A 6,308-nucleotide genomic window follows, 5' to 3' on the forward strand; every position below is an offset into this window, starting at 1 on the left:
AGGGAATCCGACGGACATGGGCACAGTTAAAAAATTGACTGCACCATGTCAGTCAGATTCCCGAATATTCGGGGAATCTGAAATCTACATAAAGATGCCCTGCATAATTAACATTAAAATATTTTACATATATATTAAAAAGTTTATTTAAATCTCGTATTAAAATATTTTTTAAAAATATGAAGTTTAAACAGCTTACTCACACTTTTTTTTAACTTCTAATTACTTTACAATTTTACAACATATTCAGTATTTTTATAGCAAATATTATTTTTCTATTTAGAAAAAATATAATAGACAAACTTACACATCCCCATATTAAATGGTACAATAAAAATTTTGAGTTGATAAACAAAAAACAATCAAAACTTACATCAGAGAACAATCAAAATTTGGAAAGAAAACCCTCTACCGTGTTCGCTGAAAATTCTGTGTCATATCCAAAAAGATTGTCAACGATAATATGGTTGCATCACCTTTTGCTCTGAGCAGTATCTGCTACACATCTTGCGTCATTGAGAAGGACTTCTTGTGGTACAGACAGGTAAAATATTTTATTTCCAATAGGCTTCTCAACGATTATACGATTCCATCCTCGTTTGCTCTGAGTATTATCTGCTACACACGTTGCCACATTGAGATGGGATTGTTGTGGTACAGACAGGTAAAATATTCTATTTGTTGTTCCGGCAGGTCTAGTTTTGGCATTTGTATATCTAGCCTTGGAAGTCCTCCTGAGGAACACATCCATTTTCTAACTGCAACCTTTAATCAAGCGATACATAACAAACATTCAGAAAGATGCCTTAGATCTGAAAGCAGGATATTGATGTTTAGCATGGAGCATGAGTTGGCAAATGTTACGTGGGACCCTGTTCAGAAAAAATAATCACAAACTATATGTACCATGCCTTCCAAAAAGAGGATCCCATTGAAGAAAGTTCATTTAAAAGGAATATCCTTAGTACAATATCTTCATCGCAATGATCCATAAGTATGACAACCTTCTTCCAGGACTTTCTCATTCGACTTGAATGTAATATAAAAATTCTCTGGATGTATGATATATGCTATTTTGAGGAACAATGAACTGACATGGCAACCTCATCTCAATAAGCAATGGAAGACTCTAATTAGTAGGGCTTAGGCACTACCCTATGTGACCTTGATTTCAAAGTTTAATATCTACTTCAAGAAAATATTCAAAATATTATTGTATCACTAGCATAAAGAAATGGTTCCTGAAATAGAATAGAGAGGAATCCAATAGTTTCGGTCATTTTTTGCAAATGAATAATAAGGTTTACACAGAAACAAGTAAATTGCAATAGGGTTATAATAAAATTTTAGATAATCTCTGTGTTAGAATACAACATATATCATTATGGAATCGAAAAATTTTCTTCTCTTCAAGATTTGCTCATACTGGCAAAGTTCAAAATTATTCTTCACCCTTATCTGAAATAAGATCCAAATCCTTAACTCTAATAACCACTCCACTTCAGTCCTGTATCTACCGTGTCATTGTTCATGATAGATGCTTTGCAATTACTACATAATTCATTCACTATGATTACTCGTTAAATGTGAATAGATCACCTTGGGGAAATGTGATTAGATCACCTTGGGGATTCGTAGAAGAGTTAGATGTAATATCCTTTTTTACTAAGTTATTAAGTACCTGCAACAGTAACAAATGATGGAATCCATTCAATAATCATGGCATTGTTCTTGTTTAGTTAATAATCATCTAATTGGATTGTACCTTAGTTGATCCAAATTCAGTTCATAAAAGATATAGTTATGAAATTTCTTATGAATACCATGAAGCAAGTCATATTTATTTAAGACTAAATTTTTATTTTATTTTAAAAACGTATGCTAACTTTTTAATTGTCTTCAATTAAAAAAAGAGGAAAAACAATTTTTTTTTTATCTTCATCGAGCCATATGTAATTGTCTTAAATTAAGACAAAAGAAAAAGTCCCATCATTTACAGTTTTTATTAATTTGGATTCAGAGAGAGGGGATTTAGATTTGCAGAGGGTGGCTAGTTGACCAACCACATCAATAGTAGAGGCACCATCGGCAGATCCAATTCCAGGCCATGTTGATTGAATCTTACCAGCACCCGTAGAAGCAGCAGTTCGAAAGGGTTTAGCTGGACCTAGATCAGTATATCGAACAAGAGGGTTAGAGCCGGAATTCTTTCCTTTCCCAGGCACAAATAAAGATGCACAACCTGTTCTAGATACAATAGATCTAGATTTAGAACCAGTAATTACATTTGAAGTTTCTATTAATTCGGATTCATAGATGGAGGGATTTAGGTTTATATTTTTAGAGGGCGGTACTAGACAGTAGTAGAGAATCAAAGAATGGTGTTTTGTGAAAATATTGATAACCATGCCTCTTAATTTGGGTTCGATGATAGGGGGATTTAAATTTGCAGGGATGGTAATAGCTGGTAGTAGAGATTCGAAGGCTCCACTGTTTTCTAAAAAGAAATTGACATCTATGCCTCTTAATTTAGATTCAGAGATAGGGTGATTTAGATTTGCAGAGAGTAGAAGAAACTAGTAGTAGAGAATCAAAGACTCTACCATTGTCTGAAAAAGTAGACATCCATGCCTCTTAATTCATATTCGAAGATAAGAGGATTCAGATTTTTAGAGGGAGGCAACAACTAGTAGCAGAGAATCGAAGACTAGTGTTTTCTGAAAAAAATTGACAACCATGCCTCCCAAGCTTGATCCTTCCCAAGTGGTCGAAGTGTACATGAGGGTCACAGGGGTGAAGTGGGAGTTTCTTCATCTCTGTCCCCTAAGATCGGTTCTCTGGGTTTGTCGCCAAAGAAGATCAGAGAAGGCACTGCAAAGTAAACGACAAAGAACTCGAAGGGTTGGAGGGCCCCAAGGTGAAAAGTGGGAGTTGCTTCGTCCGTAGCCCCAAAGATCTGTCCTCTGGGTTTGTCGCCCAATAAGGTCGGAGAAGACATTGTAAAGGAAACATCAATGGATTGGAAGGATTTAAGGGTCATGGTAAAGCTCATCGTTTAGACCAGGCTTTCTAAAGGAGTTAATGGAAGATATCCCCGGTGGTTGGGAGGGTTTAAGTCTTGCCATTATGTTATATGCCTGATGACATGACTATGTTGTACCCCTCTATAAATTAAGCTAAAGGCGAGCTTCTTCTAGAGTTTCACACCCCTTTCAAAAAAACCCTCAAGGAGCCCGAGAGAGATATTACCAAGATGAACATCAACCACAACGGAAATATCTCCCTCTGTGATATCATTGAGATCACTAGGGTTACGAGGACTAGGTCCATGGCGAAGGAATTGCCCGGCATGGTGAAGGAGGTTCTGGGCACACGCGTCTTAGTTAGTTACATGGTGGATGGAAATAATCTTAAGGATGTCCAGGACGAGAGATCACTGAAGGAGAGCTTGAGATCCCCGAAGAATGAAGGAGTATCCACATTTGGTAATTGAAATTAAATTCTTTCATTATGGTTGGTTATTTGTTCATTTGTTTAGGGTTTTTAATGTTTAAGGAAGTTGAAAACTGGAAGAAGGTAGCCTGTTAATTTGCTTCAGGACCTTGGGGATTTGATTTTAAGGAATTTTCCACTTCTTCGGAGACTTTAGGTAGTTATATAATATATGTACGTGCTGATCTGCTGAATGGATGGATGGAAGAATTTGTTGAAACTTTTTTACTGTCATCCCGCGGGCTCAAGTCGTTTGTCGCTTCATTCCTCCACAAGAAACTAACACTGGCATACTGGCAGTAGTCAGCATAGATGCCTACTTCAAACCCATGGTGTGTTAAAAAAAGGAAAAAAATGGGCTTTTGGTAATTATTCCTTTGCCAATGTTAGACACTACCCTTACGGCCAGTCATTTTGTGCTATACTCTTACACCGTCTATGATTAAGTGTTTTAATCCTTCCATCATTTCAAATAGAATGAATTCAAAAAATAATGTGCAGCTACTCGCCAGTGAATATTATATTTCCCAGCCACAGTGAGAACATGGATGGCTAATAATCATGGAATTTACATTTGAGCCTTGATCACTTTAATTTCAAAATTAAATCCCATATTTCAACAAGATATTTGTTCGATTTGAATTTATGGTTAAGGTCCTTTATGATAGTTTTGGAATTTATAGATACATTTAACTTCACGAAGATTATATCCATTAAGCTCCTAGTTCATTTTAGTTATTAGTGCAAAGTTTAATACGGAGGCCCTCCAATAGATTAGCTCCATGTTCTTAGAGGCCCATTATCGTTACTAGATGAATCATGGTCTTCATTTTTATAGTATAAGGTCTTCAATTTTATAGCATAAGTTTTGATATTTTGACACACTCTTGTACTTATCACACCCATGGCATTTTGTAGCTTTTCCATCTTCCCTTCTTTTGTAGTCACACAAGGGAAATCCTTATAAAATTTTATGGTGACAAAGGTTCACATTGGGGATGCGAAGGAAGTTATATGAAATGTTGCCAAAAAGTAGCCATGTATAAAGAGCTTTAAGAGGTATTATTGAATGGAATTTCCCCCTAATCATAGTTGTAGGAAGTGCATTTGCAAAATAACTAATGTTATTCATATGCTTGATTTGGAATGATTTGTCCTTTTCGTTTCAGAAAACTTGCAATTCTCTTTTTAGGTTTCAATTGGGATTTTATCTTGCAATTGAACACTTTTTTAAGTGGAGGATATTGAATTTTGGAGGGTGTTTCTTAGCAGTGTGAGTGACTATTGTGTCCACCATGTATAGTGTCATTTTGTTGTGGTGAAGCCCAAGAAGGACCAAGCTTATTGATTTTCATTGACCTCATGCCAACCATGTTCTTTGATTCATCTTAGACTTTTTGGCCTTCACATCTGGAATGAAGAAGCAACTAAAATATTCCTAAAAATGGATTAGGGAATTGTAGTGGTCACTCATAATAACTATTGGCGAGCTCTCTCTTTTTTTTTTTTAATGTTCAAAATATACTTTCTTTTATGTAAGGTTATATCAACTAGTTCAAGTATGAAAATGAAATACCCTTTATGTCATTGCATGATTTGATATTTCATTACCCTTTATGTCATTGCATGGTTTGATATTTCATTTGAATCATGTTGCCTCTACATATTATTGTTTCTAGTAAATTAATTCTTCACTTTCTATTAAGTTTGTATTATATAGATATTGACAATTTACTGGTAGGGGGTTACCTAGATACTCAATTTTTGAGTGAAGCCAAAGTGTGGCATGAAAAATTAACTAGTGATTGAAAAATCCAAATATTGCCAAACAGAATCTAAGTGTTCTTTAAGGCTTGAAAGTTGTAGACATCTCACAGGATTTTGGGTTACAGGAAGCCATGCTCAGGGAAAAATGTTGGGGAAATTTTTAAACAATTTAGCATCCTTTAATTACATATGTACTGATTCAGGAAGATATATAATTGAACGTTCATAACAATATTGTATATCGATGGCTGTCAAATTCCCTTCCCTCTTTTTTTTATGGTTTCTACACAAGTGGATGTCTCCATAAAATGTCAAGCTAAATGGGGGGATCTAGGAGTGGAAGGAGGCTCCAAAGTCACGAAAGGCATAGTGTTTGTTGCCCTCCCTTTGCCTAGTGAAATATATCTATGATGTGTTCGAACAATCATTATTTGGCTCGATGGATAATGATATCCTTCAATGTCACCAAGGGATATTGACATGCTAGACATCTAATCTCTCTTGTATGTCTTGTACTTCTAAGTATGTAGAAATAAATTATATGTGCTTCAACTTGCTGCCACATTTAGCTTTGGCACCTCATCGTCCCCTCTCTATTAGTTCAAGAATTAGAGAGATATTGATAGTCATCTAGTTGATGAGCCCTAGTTACCTCTCACTAGGTTCTTATTTCCTATTCAAGTATAATACATTGATTAGTCGATATAGGAACAAACCTTCCAGAGAGATTGCTCCTTGTAGTTTCCAACACATTTTGGACAAGTTGGTGCCTAACTTAAAAGAACCCATATATTTATACAACCTATATGGAGATTGATTTACGTAGACTGATTGAGATATGGATACTACAAATGATTGAATACACTAATAAATTCATCACTAGAGAGAAATATATGATGCATTTTGAGTACTTTAATGGGATGCACTTTAGTGATCGAAGAACTAGAACTGGTCACCAAATTCACACGAGTATACACATATCTTTTATTAATAGATGTATTCTTTACAATTCAATGGTTGTTGATTGAATCACTAAAATTAATCCCCAT

General features: G+C 35.2%; 1 pseudogene; it reads left to right on the forward strand.

The window, feature by feature from the left end:
* The first annotated feature begins 2,736 nt into the window (after positions 1–2,736).
* LOC149253591 (large ribosomal subunit protein uL11y-like) lies at positions 2,737–3,468 on the forward strand (annotated as a pseudogene).
* Positions 3,469–6,308: the final 2,840 nt, after the last annotated feature.

Source organism: Pinus tabuliformis, chromosome 7, assembly GCF_031772625.1.
Source record: "Pinus tabuliformis cultivar Carrire ecotype Pingquan chromosome 7, CPIR1, whole genome shotgun sequence".
Lineage (NCBI taxonomy): Eukaryota > Viridiplantae > Streptophyta > Pinopsida > Pinales > Pinaceae > Pinus > Pinus tabuliformis.